This window comes from Arachis hypogaea, chromosome 19 (assembly GCF_003086295.3).
Source record: "Arachis hypogaea cultivar Tifrunner chromosome 19, arahy.Tifrunner.gnm2.J5K5, whole genome shotgun sequence".
Classification (NCBI taxonomy): domain Eukaryota; kingdom Viridiplantae; phylum Streptophyta; class Magnoliopsida; order Fabales; family Fabaceae; genus Arachis; species Arachis hypogaea.
Window position 1 is genome coordinate 145,600,277 of NC_092054.1, and position 13,351 is coordinate 145,613,627.

The 13,351-nt window shown below is 35.4% G+C and overlaps 1 non-coding gene across 1 annotated transcript; it reads left to right on the forward strand.

The window, feature by feature from the left end:
* The first annotated feature begins 4,570 nt into the window (after positions 1-4,570).
* On the forward strand, positions 4,571-4,674 carry LOC112780373 (small nucleolar RNA R71). The gene has a single exon (XR_003191214.1). It is a non-coding gene; the product is annotated as a small nucleolar RNA R71 (small nucleolar RNA).
* Positions 4,675-13,351: the final 8,677 nt, after the last annotated feature.

The window sequence follows — 13,351 nt, forward strand, 5'->3', positions numbered from 1 at the left end:
AAAATATAGCGAAAAAAAAAGAAAAAGAAAAAGCAAGCAGAAAAAGCCAAAAGCTCTTTAAACCAAAAGGCAAGAGCAAAAAACCAATAGCCCTTAAAACCAAAAGGCAAGGGTGAATAAAAAGGATCCAAGGCTTTGAGCATCAGTGGATAGGAGGGCCTAAAGGAATAAAATCCTGGCATAAGCGGCTAAACCAAGCTGTCCCTAACCATGTGCTTGTGGCGTGAAGGTGTCAAGTGAAAACTTGAGACTGAGCGGTTAAAGTCAAGGTCCAAAGCAAAAGAAGAGTGTGCTTAAGAACCCTGGACACCTCTAATTGGGGACTTTAGCAAAGCTGAGTCACAATCTGAAAAGGTTCACCCAGTTATATGTCTGTGGCATTTATGTATCCGGTGGTAATACTGGAAAACAAAGTGCTTAGGGCCACGGCCAAGACTCATAAAGTAGCTGTGTTCAAGAATCAACATACTGAACAAGGAGAATCAATAACACTATCTGAACTCTGAGTTCCTATAGATGCCAATCATTCTGAACTTCAATGGATAAAGTGAGATGCCAAAACTATTCAAGAGGCAAAAAGCTACAAGTCCCGCTCATCTGATTGGAGCTAAGTTTCATTGATATTTTGGAATTTATAGTATATTCTCTTCTTTTTATCCTATTTGATTTTCAGTTGCTTGGAGACAAGCAACAATTTAAGTTTGGTGTTGTGATGAGCGGATAATTTATACGCTTTTTGGCATTGTTTTTACATAGTTTTTAGTATGATTTAGTTAGTTTTTAGTATATTTTTATTAGTTTTTAAATAAAAATCACATTTCTGGACTTTACTATGATTTTGTGTGTTTTTCTGTGATTTCAGGTAATTTCTGGCTGAAATTGAGGGACCTGAGCAAAAATCTGATTCAGGCTTGAAAAGGACTGCAGATGTTGTTGGATTCTGACCTCTCTGTACTCAAAGTAGATTTTCTGGAGCTACAAAACTCCAAATGGCGCGCTCTCAATTGAGTTGGAAAGTAGACATCCAGGGCTTTTCAGAAATATATAATAGTCCATATTTTGCCCTAGTTTAGATGATGCAAACTGGCGTTCAATGCCAGTTCTAGGCTGTATTATGGAGTTAAACGCCAGAAACAGGTTGCAAAGTGGAGTTAAACGCCAGAAACAGGTTACAAATTGGCGTTCAACTCCAAGAGAAGCCTGTACACGTGTAAAGCTCAATGCTCAACTCAAGCACACACCAAGTGGACCCCGGAAGTAGATTTCAGCATCATTTACTCATTTCTGTAAACCCTAGTAACTAGTTTAGTATAAATAGGACTTTTTACTATTGTATTTACATCTTTAGTTTCATCTTTAGACCTCCATGGGAGGCTGGCCACTCGGCCATTCTACCCTATTATCACTTATGTATTTTCAAACGGTAGAGTTTCTACACACCATAGATTAAGGTGTGGAGCTCTACTGTTCCTCATGAATTAATGCAAAGTACTATTGTTTTTCTATTCAATTCAACTTATTCCTTCTCTAAGATATCCATTCGCACCCAAGAACATGATGAATGTGATGATTATGTGACGCTCATCATCATTCTCACTTATGAACGCGTGCCTGACAAACACTTCCGTTCTACATGTAAACAAGCTAGAATGAGTATCTCTTAGATATCTAATATAGGGGACCGAGTCCGAGATATTAGAATCTTCGTGGTATAAGTTAGAACCCATGGATGGCCATTCCTGAGATCCGGAAAGTCTAAACCTTGTCTGTGGTATTCCGAATAGGATCTGGGAAGGGATGGCTGTGACGAGCTTCAAACTCGCGAGTGCTGGGCATAGTGACAGATGCAAAAGGATAGTAAATCCTATTCCAGTATGATCGAGAACCGACAGATGATTAGCCATGCAGTGACAGCGCATTGGACCATTTTCACAGAGAGGATAGGATGTAGCCATTGACAACGGTGATGCCCTACATAAAGCTTGCCATGGAAAGGAGTAGGAATGATTGGATGAAGACAGCAGGAAAGCAGAGGTTCAGAGGAACGAAAGCATCTCTATACGCTTATCTGAAATTCTCACCAATGAATTACATAAGTATCTCTATCCTAGTTTATGTTTTATTTATATTTTAATTATTAAAACTCTATAACCATTTGAATCCGCCTGACTGAGATTTACAAGGTGACCATAGCTTGCTTCAAGTCAACAATCTCCGTGGGATCGACCCTTACTCACGTAAGGTTTATTACTTGGACGACCCAGTGCACTTGCTGGTTAGTTGTGCGAAGTTGTGACAAATAACTAAGATTATGAACGTGCGTAATTAGTTTTTAGCGCCGTTACCAAGGAAGGAACGATCACGATTTCTACGCACCAATCTTCTTTGGGGTTGACAGACAGGCCTTGCTCCCTCTTCTAAGTATATTCTGTGCTCACAAACTTGAGGGTTGATGCCTACTATATCCGCCAAGATCCACCCAATTGCTTTCTTATGTTTTCTCAGCACACTAAGCAGTTGCTCCTCTTGTTGGGAAGTGAGTTCCCTTGCAATGATAACTGGGAATTTCTAATTATCCTCAAGGTAAGCATACTTGAGGTGGGGAGGAAGTGGCTTTAATACCAATTTTTGCTCATGGCTAGGTTCTGGATTATCTTGAGCTAATGATAATGGCAAAGTGTCCTCATTGTGTTCAGAGGGTGTCCCCACACTTGGACCTTGCTCCATGTGCTTCTCTTCTACTTCTTCTTGGTGAACTTCAGCTACAGTTTCATCAATGATGTCGCATTGGAAGATAGAATGATCTTCTGGAGGGTGCTTCATAGCTTCATTTAAACTGAAACTCACTGCTCTGCCATCTATCTCAAAGGAGTAAGTTCCTGAGAATGCATCCAGCTTGAACTTCGAAGTCTTCAGGAATGGTCTTCCTAGCAGGATTGATGATGGTCTTTTTGAGTCATTAGGGGGCATTTCCAGGATATAGAAGTCAATGGAAAATGTGAGCCCCTTAATGCTCACTAATACATCTTCAGCAATTTCAACTACTGTAATAATGCTTTTATCTGCTAATACAAAATGAGCTGCCGACCTTTTTAAGGGAGGAAGCCTCAAAGCATCATATATAGACAATGGCATTATACTAACACACGCTCCTAAATCACACATGCAGTCAGAAAATATTACACCTCCAATGGTACAGTTAACCATGCATGGACCTGGACCTCCCATTAAAGCAGATATAGAACTACCTAAAGGAATAGTTTCTAATTCATTAATTTTTTCTTTATGTATGCATAAATCTTTCAGAAACTTTGCATATTTAGGTACTTGTTGAATAACATCAAAAAGAGGAACAGTTACCTCAACCTTTTTGAAAATTTCTACCATTTTGGGATCAAGTTCCATCTGCTTTCTGGACTTCCGTGCAAGGTGTGGAAATGGGATAGGGATGGCGCCACTTGCAGCCTCTGCATCCTTTGGTGCTCCATTCCTTGGCTGAGCTACTTCTTCTTCAACCTTGTCTTGTACTTCTTCTTCCTCTTCAGCATCTTCCACTTCAACTATGTCTTCAACTGGGGTGTGTTCTAGCGGGCTTGGTTCCTCCTGATTCCTCTCTGGCAGTGTGATTCCGGACCTTAGAGTGATGGTATTGATGCCACCCTTGGGGTTAGGTAAGGTTTGAGAAGGAATTTCACTGGAGCTTGAAGGCTGGTTGGTGGAAGCAGGTAAAGAATCTATTCGGGAGACGAGAGCTTGTAAAGTGGCATTCAGACCATTTAGAGTAGAGTTTAGTGTAGTCTGCATGTCTTGTTGTCCTTGTGCAAGAGAACGAAGCATCTCGTCATTTGATGAGGAAGGGGGATAAGTAATTTGAGGGACCTGTTGTTGGTTGTGCTGGGATCCTTGTGACTGTCTCAGGTGAGGTGCTCTGTAAGGTTAGTTCTGATTTTGCTGTCTGTTGTTGTTATTCCACCTCTGATTTCCTTGGTTGTCTCTGCCTCCTCTGTTATAGTTGTCCCTCCAGCCATGGTTGGAATTATCTCTCCAACCTTGGTTGGAGTTGTCTTGCCATCCTTGGTTATAGTTTCCACCTTGGTTGTAGTTCCCGCCTTGTTGATTGTATCATTGATTCGGGCGGTCATAAAAGTTATGAGTAGCTGCCACAGTGTTGTCTTCTTGTTGGAGCTGCGGGTATTCATTAGTATAATGACTATAATCAGCACAGATTCTGCATACTCTTTGAGGAACTAACTGTTGGCTTTGTTGTGGTGGGGAAGGCTGAGTTTGTTGTTGATTCAACTGCATCTGCTTCAGTAGGTTGGTCATTTTACGTATACTCTGTGTAAGAGCAGTAGTCTCACTGCTAGAGGAAACCTCTGCAACAGTCTTTGAGTGGCTGTTCCTGTGCCTGTGATTTCTAGTGGACTCAGCTAAGTCACTGATCAGTTGCCATGCTTCATCTGCGGTCTTGTACTTTTTCAGAGAACCATTACTAGCACCATCCAGTGTAGTTTTATCCCGATGCTTCATGCCTCGAGTGAAGTAGCTGATCAACACTAACCTGTCAATCATGTGATGGGGGCATGCGTCCAGAAAGTTCTTAAAGCGCTCCCAGTACTCATAGAAAGTCTCCGATTCACCCTGAACAATACAGGACATCTCTTTCCTCAATCTATCTGTGACTTCAGCTGGAAAGTATTTTTTCAGGAATTCTCTCCTGAGCGTATCCCAGTTGGCGACAGTTGCTTCAGGTTGGGAGTAGTACCACTCCCTCGCCTTTCCCTCAAGAGAAAATGGGAAGGCGGTTAACAGAATAGAAGTTTTATTTGCACCATGACGCCTTACAGTAGAACAGGCTGTCTGAAAATCCCTTAGGTACTTGATAGGCTCCTGAGCAAGTAAGCCATGAAACTTGGGCATCATGTTGATTAGTGCAGTCTTCAACTCAAAATCTGTAGCTAGAGTTGGATGATGCACTTGATACGGCTGCAGTGTAAAATCTGGAGCTCCAGCTTCCTGGAGAGTAATCCTCCTAGGTGCTGCCATGTTATCTACACGTGAATCAACTGAATCAGTAGTAAAGGAGCTTGTTTCTTCCTCAGATGGCAGTTCAGATTCGCCCTCAGATGAGACTAGTGAATCGATAACAATCACTTCACCACCCTCAGAGGCTAACCTGCGCCAAGCTCGCCTAATACGTGAAAGAGTTCTTTCAATTTCAGGATCAAATGCAGCTAAGCTCGGATCAGGCAGTGAACGCGTCATTCAATGAAAGAAACATACAGCTCATGGTAATAAAATAAAATAAAATACGCAAATAAAATAGAAATATGTACACTAATTAATAATTCAGCACACAATTGCAACTCCCCGGCAACGACGCCAAAAATTGATGCGTGGCAGAAATTAGACCAATTAAGAGATTATAATATAAGAACAGCGTTGCGAGTATAGCTCTTAACCAGCAAAAATCTGCCTCATCAATTTAGAAAGGTTGTCACAAAAGTTTAGAATAAAAATACTGGGAGTATGAGTCCCAGGTCGTCTCCCAACGAGTTGCTAGAAAGGGTGTTAAGTTATTAATCAGAAGTTTTCCAAGAATTTTGAGAGTTGAATAATAGAAAATAAACAATTGTAATTAAGTACAATGAAAATTAAAAGGAATTTATATTATTCAAAATAAAAAGTCTTGACTGCGAAAATGATTAATTGGAAGTTCTATCCTTGTTAGAATTCTCTCAAGTGTAGTATAAAGAGGTTGTTATTTTCACTTAGTTAACCCTTAATAAATAAAGGAAAGTCAAGTGATTGAGCTAACCCTTATTCGCAAATCCTAGTCCTCTCCCTTGGAAAGGTCTAGCGTTAGTAAATACAGAATTAGCCAACAACTTCCAATTTAACTAACCACTTGAGCATTCCAACTCAAGTGTCTCCTCTTAATCAACCCCCATGTCAAGTAGGAAATCTACTCTATTGACATGGATACCATCTTTGTTATTGGGAGTTTGGAATAGAAAAGAGACATGATAATTTAAATAAAATAGTGATTCAAAATTAATTAAAAGTAAAAGTAATCATTTGTATTAACAATCCATGAAAATAATCCAATAGTAACTTTAAACAAGAATTAAGAATATGGAATAATTAAAGGAGTAAGAAAACAAACTAGAATAGTATCTTCAACGGAGGTGATGACTCTTCAATATCCAAAAGCAAAAGCATAAAACTAATAATCTATGAATGTAAAGAAAACCTAGAGGAAGAGTGATTTTCTCTCTAGATTCAGATCTAAAAACCTAAAACTGTGCTAATGAGAATGTCTGTTGAGTCTCTGCAGGTTCTCTGGCTCTAGTCTGTGTTTTTGGGCCAAAAACTGGGTCAAAACTCGGCCCAAAATCGCCCCCAGTATTTTCTGTTATTTCTGCAGATCGCGCACGTCACGCGTACGCGTCAGGCACGCACACGCGTCATCTTGCAAAACTCCAATCCACACGTATGCGTCAGGCACGCGCACGCATCACTGCAAATTTCTCCATATCGCGCGCTCGCGTGAGCCATGCGTGCGCGTCGATGCTCGCTAGTTATCTCCTTAGTTTCTTGTGCTCCTTCCATTTTTTTGCAAGCTTCCTCTCCATTCTCTAAGTCATTCCTGCCCTATAAAGCCTGAAACACTTAACACACGGATCACGGCATCGAATGGTATAAAGGAGAATTAAAATATACTAATTAAAGATCTCTAGGAAGCAAGTTTTCAACCATAAAACAAAACTAGGAAGGGATTGTAAAATCATGCAAATGATATGAATAAGTAGGTAAAGACCTGATGAAACCACTCAATTAATCACAAGATAAACCATAAAATAGTGGTTTATCAGTAAACAACCGACGCATGAGCTCATGTCCTGCTTAGGACAGACATGCATCATATTATTTGCGTATTTGTATTTGGTTGTATTTTGCTTGTTGTATTTTCTCTGTGAATGTGCTAGTTGTCTTATTCTTCCTTGCTTGTGTGTTCAATTGGATCTTTGGTACTACTAGTTTACGTATTAAAGTGTTTAAGAATTATTGTTGTAAATGAGTTTTGTTCTAAGTTCAGAAATTTTAATGAAAGCAATTAATTGTCTAAAGTAAAATTAGAATGTATTTTCAAAGGCTTGAGAAAAGAATAGTTTTACCAATTAAAGTCAATTATTCGCATTTTGTTCATTACTTTTACGGCATTCACTTTTCCTATTGAGAACATGCGAGGACGACGTTCTCACCCCACTAGAGATTTTTCTTTCAGCAATAGGTTCAGGAATCCTTGGCATGGAGCTGCGACTGAACATCGGAGCTATATATATGTAAATATGTACTCCGTATTTTCTGTAGTTGGTTTAGCCTTAGACTTTTCCCTCGCCATTTATTGCCTTTGATTTTTTTTAGAGGGGTAGGACTTGTATTTGAGAATCTTGGAATAAGTCTATGTATATATTGCTATGTGAGTATATATATTTTTGTGATTAAGAGTTTTAAAGTAAAGACCTTTCGATTTCTTGACTAAAATTTCGGTTCGTATTTGTGAAGGCTCAATATTAAATAAGGATAGTATAAAATAAAAAGGTTTAGAGGTAAGTAACGCCTAAGCTTTTAGTATGATCATGAGGTGCTAAAAGTTAGGGTGTTACATTATGGTACCAGAGCAGTTCGTTCCTGTTAGAGCCTTGGGAATGGACTGACTATGCTTCACTGCATATTCTGAGTGTCTATCATGCGATAGGACTTGTCTTAATGGCAAGAGTTTAGATTTTATATGCATGATTGACCGTTGATTAGCACTGTTAGCTTACCGTTGCATTCCTCATAGTATTAGGTCTGGCCAACTTAATACTAATGATTTATGTATATGGGAACACTAATGGGTTGTCATGGACGAAATAGGAATAATAAATAATGCGAAATACGGGGTTTGGGGACGTTAGAGGTTATGAAGATAGCTTGGTTTCGAAGTATAACCCTTATTCGTGCTAATGTGGATCTCTTCCTTGATTGTTTGCTGTAAAATTCTTTGTTTCGAACTTCCTTCTTGGGATATGATTGATTTATATTCTAACCATATCTTATCGCCAATGCATATCCTTGATTGACTATGTTCCTATGCATTGCTTGGATCTTTTGGATCATTCACCATTATCGCTATTTACCTATCATTGTTTTGTGCATCTTTGTTAGAGTCTAATTTTAAGCATCTTTCTAAAATCTCTTTAACATAGTACTTTTTCTGTTACCTTCATAAGATATAATTTCTTTTACATTTGAAAAACTGAACACGCAAAACCTTTCTATTTCATTTCTTTGGTATTTCTTAAAATGGAGTTGATAAGAGTCTTTTTCATTTTATATCAATTTTCGAGAGCAAAAATTTTTGTAAGATGGGTAGAATATAACAACTCGAGTTTTTAAAATTTAAATAATGAGTGATTTACGATTTATTATATTTGTTAATAATTTTACTTAATAAAAGTTATTTTTCTAAAAATAATTAAATTAAATTTTATGATACTTTAAATTTAAAATTTATAAAAATTTTAAACCATTTTTATTACAATGAGATGTTTCAAAAAATATATATAACTAATATAAAAAAAATTATTATTGTTATTATTATTTTTATTATTATTATTTCTTGGTTTCAAGCAATTAGCCGAAACCATTGAATGGAACAAAGAGAAAAGAAAATTAAATGTGGTTTATATATATATACACATGAGCATTCATTACATTAATTGGTCATTTCTAAATTATTCATCATCATCACCATCGAATCATGCACAAAAGGAAAAGGAAATTAGGAAACGTGACTTAGTATATATATATATATATATATATAAATAAAAGCATGACACCTGCTTTCTTTCATTAATTGGCTATGCCACCTAATAAAATTTACACCACAAATCCCCATCAATCATAACATTCATCCTTTCAATTTATTCATGTCATGTCATGGGCAAGAAAAAGAAAGAAAGACCGAGAGAGAGAATTTGAGCTTCCATGGAACCGTAACCCTCACCAAAGATTTTAACTTTGATTTTTTGAGATTCGTAACTTCAATAAAAAATCTAATTTGATAAAAGTGTTCGTATCCTACTTTTTTACATATTGGTATTACTTTTGTCCAGTAGAAGTTGACAATGCCATAGCTTTTCTTTCTCTTAAGTTCGACCAATTAGAATTTTAGGAGGCACAAATAATTTCTGACGTTTTCTTCTTCAGCAGCTCGATCAAAAAGTTTTTTCAAAATCTTCGTTGACTTTGATTTCGTATGGAGGTAGAGATTTTGTTTTTAAAATTATAAATTTTTAATTCATGAATACTCAAAAGCTTAATGAGTAATTGCAAATAGTTTATGACTATCTGGATTGGTTGAATAACGAATTTGTGTTAGATTTGTGATTGTAAAAATAATTGAATTTGATGAATATGTGTTTGATTTTCTAAATGTTTGAGAATTATCGAAACTGTGGCTGTGAAAAAATTATGTGTATGCTTTGGTAAAATGATGTAAGAATTGAGTACTGGTTTGGATTGAGATAAGTTAAGGAATGATGGAAGTAAGCGAGCCGTGAGGGTGGTGAAGTCTATTTTAAGGAGAGATTCGACCAAATTTTTATAAAAATATACAAAAAAGTAATTTTATTTTGGAAACCTGATTTACAAGTTTATTTTGAAAAATGACTCTATGTTAAAAAAAGATTTGGTTTACATATTTACTCGTAATTGAGAAAAGGGTTTTTGTATTAAAAATTTGACTTATTGGAAGTGATTTTCGAGAATTGAAAATGGTTTGAAAGGGACCCTTGAAGGATGGCAAAATCCGGATTTTAGAGGAAATACTGCTGAAATTTTATAAAACTCCGAGGCTTGTTTAAAGCTTTATCTAAAAGAAAGTTGAGTTTAAAAACTATATTATTTGTTTTTGATTTGTTAAGAAAATAATAAATTATGCTATGATTTTAAATTGTGAGGAAAAGCATTTTGTTTTGAGATCTTTTATTAAGAAACTGAATTTTTCTTTAATTAAACGTTAAAGAAGTTTGGGTATATGAAAATTAAAGGTTTTAATGCTAAGACTGAAAGTATACCTATATGATGATGGGGAGGTAAGAGTGATTGATTATTTGGTGATGTGGAGGTATGTGTAATTAAGCGGTGATGCGGAGGTACGTTTAATAATGTAGGTGATGTGGAAGTGTGTGTATGTAATTGGTAATGTGGAGGCATAATAAAGAGAAAAAGAATGAAAAGTGCTAATGCGGAAGTGCCCGCCTGACTGATAGCCTAAGGTTGCTAATGTGGGAATGTTCGCCTAACTGATAGCCTGTTTCTACCGTGATGCCAAGATATCCTAACTGACATATCCATGATGATACTTGTGCCTGACTGACACGGTAAAGAAACCATATTCGGGGTTCGTCCCGAGTAACGTTGGGTTGCAAGTAGACAACCGACGCGTGAGCTCATCTCCTGCTTAGGACAGACATGCATGATTTATTTGCGTATTTGCATTTGGTTGTGTTTTGATTGTTGTATTTTCTCTGTGATTGTGCTAGTTGTCTTATTCTGCATTGCTTGTATGTTCAATTGGATCTTTGGTACTATTAGTTTGCGTATTAAAGTGTTTAAGAATTATTGTTGTAAATGAGTTTTGTTTTAAGTTCAGAAATTTTAATGAAAGCAATTAATTGTCTAAAGTAAAATTAGAATGTATTTTCAAAGGCTTGAGAAAAGAATAGTTTTACCGAGTAAATTCAATTATTCACATTTTGTTCATTACTTTTACGGCATTCACTTTCCCTACTGAAAACATGCGAGGACGACATTCTCACCCTTCTACAGATTTTCCTTTCAGCAACAGGTTCAGAAATCCTTGGCGTGGAGCCGCGACTGAACATCAGAGCTATATGTAATTATGTATCCGTATTTTCTGTAGTTGGTTTAGCCTTAGACTTTCCTCTCGCCATTTATTGTCTTTTATTTTTTTAGAGGAGTAGGACTTGTATTTGAAATTCTTGGAATAAGTCTATATATATATTGCTATGTGAGTATATATATTTTTGTGATTAAGAGTTTTAAAGTAAAGACCTTTCAATTTCTTGACTAAATTCTCGTTCGTGTTCGCGAAGGCTCAATATTAAATAAAGATAGTATAAAATAAAAAGGTTTAGAGGTAAGTAACGCCTAAGCTTTTAGTACGATCATGAAGTGCTAAAAGTTAAGGTGTTACATATTTTTTTTCTCAATTTCAATTATAATTTCCATCATTTTATTTTATTCTATCATGAATTATATTTATTGGTTTGGATATTGATGTAGCTTATTAGGTGAACAAAAATGTTTGATAACCAAAAGAAATTAACTAAAAACAGTCAGAACTTATTTAATTTAATATTTATTAATGTTCAATAAGATAAATTTTAACTTTTTTTTTTATCTTCCTAATATTATCGTATGTAAATTGATATATTATGAATTGATGATGTTATTCAATAATTTCTGTTTTGAATCATAAGTATTTATAATTGTTTTTAATACTTTTGAATAATTGACCAACATTTAAATGATTATTGATTTACAATGACTTGGGAAAGAATTTGTAAATAGAGTTAGTTATTATGAACACCAAAAATTAGAGATAGACAAACATAATTTTTGTGACTAAATTCAAAGAACAACTTCCTTTTCTTATGTAATTTTGAACTAAGAGATTAGTACATATACATTATTAATGAGTGTTGGAAGATCTCAAATATTTGAAAACTAAATAATAATTTATTTGTGATTTGTTATATTTATTTATGATTTTATTTTTGAAAAGTTATTTTTATCAAAAATAATTAAATTAAAGTGATGAGACTTTGAATTTAAAATTAATTAGAGCTCATATAATTTTCAATATAATTGAATATTTTTTTATTTAAAATTTAAAATTTTAGTAATTAAAAAATAATGATGATTTGTTAATTTAATTTAAATATTAAAATTTTGAATTTAATTTCATGAATAAAAGAAAATTAATTTGATTACTTCTAATTTTAAATTAGAATAATCATTTGAAAATAATTTGTAAGTTGATAAATAAATAGTATTCTCAAAAGAAATTATATTTAACTATATTTGATTTTAAATTACTACTCTATCTCCTAATTTTATTAAAATTCTCAATTTTATCATTACTTCTCTTTACCGAAAATTAACCCTAACATTAACACAACACACTCACCTCACTCCCTCTAACCTCAGCACCACCATCCCTTTTTTTCACACACCCTCACCCACGAAAAATGAAGAAGAAGGGAAAGAGAGAAGAGATGGCTCAAGGAAGAAGAAGAAGAGAGGGAGAAGGGGAGGAGGAAGGGGACGGTGATGGCAGGGTTGGGAGCCATCGTCGCCATCGAGCACAAAGAGAAAGAGAGACGGTGACGCGAGGAAGAAGAGGATTGGATAGAAGGTTGAGGATTCCATTCGATTCAAATTCTGATTGCGGTGTGAACGAATTAGTTTGAGGATTCTCTATCGTTGCATCACAGTTTCTCTCTGATTGTGAAGTGTAGTGGACACTATATCCCAAGAGTGTGGCGGATACTATATCCCAGATAGCGCTGTCTCCAGTGAGATGGTAGAAGGTTGAGGATTCCCTTCTATAAGGTTGAGGATTCCTTTCTTATTGTTCCTCTTTGAGATGCATGACAGAGAAACAATGTCCAAGTTAGCTACTAGATGTGTCAGATCTGGCAGTTTAACCAATACGTAAGCTCACGACCAATAGGACAGACATGCATCATACTATATTTTTTTTAAATTGATTGGGTCTGCATAATTACTTAATTTGCCTAATTGATATTTTGTTAACTTCTAATTTTACTACTTGTCGTAATTATTCTCTATGTGTGATTGTTTGATTGTCTGACTGATTACTTGTGATTGTGACTTGTTGGTTCGGATTATGATGGAGTGTTGTGGTAAATTTTGGGCCGGAGGGCATGGTTGATTTGAGTTATATGTCTTGATGTATTGTGGTGTATTTTTAAGCTGAAGGCCGTGATTAAGTAAGTTATATGCCTTGATAAGTTTGGTAAAATTGTTTCTTTGGTATATAGTAAAATGTTACGAATTATTGTTGAGATTAGAAAATAAAATATGAAATTGGATTTGAGATGATTAATTGTTATTGTTCGAAAAGTTGTATGAAGATAGGATTTTTAAAATGAGATTGATGAGGATTACAACTTAAATTTGATATAAATTAGAGTTTCGATTTTTTTTGTTTTGGATGAAAAATCACATAATTTAGAATTAGTGAGTAATA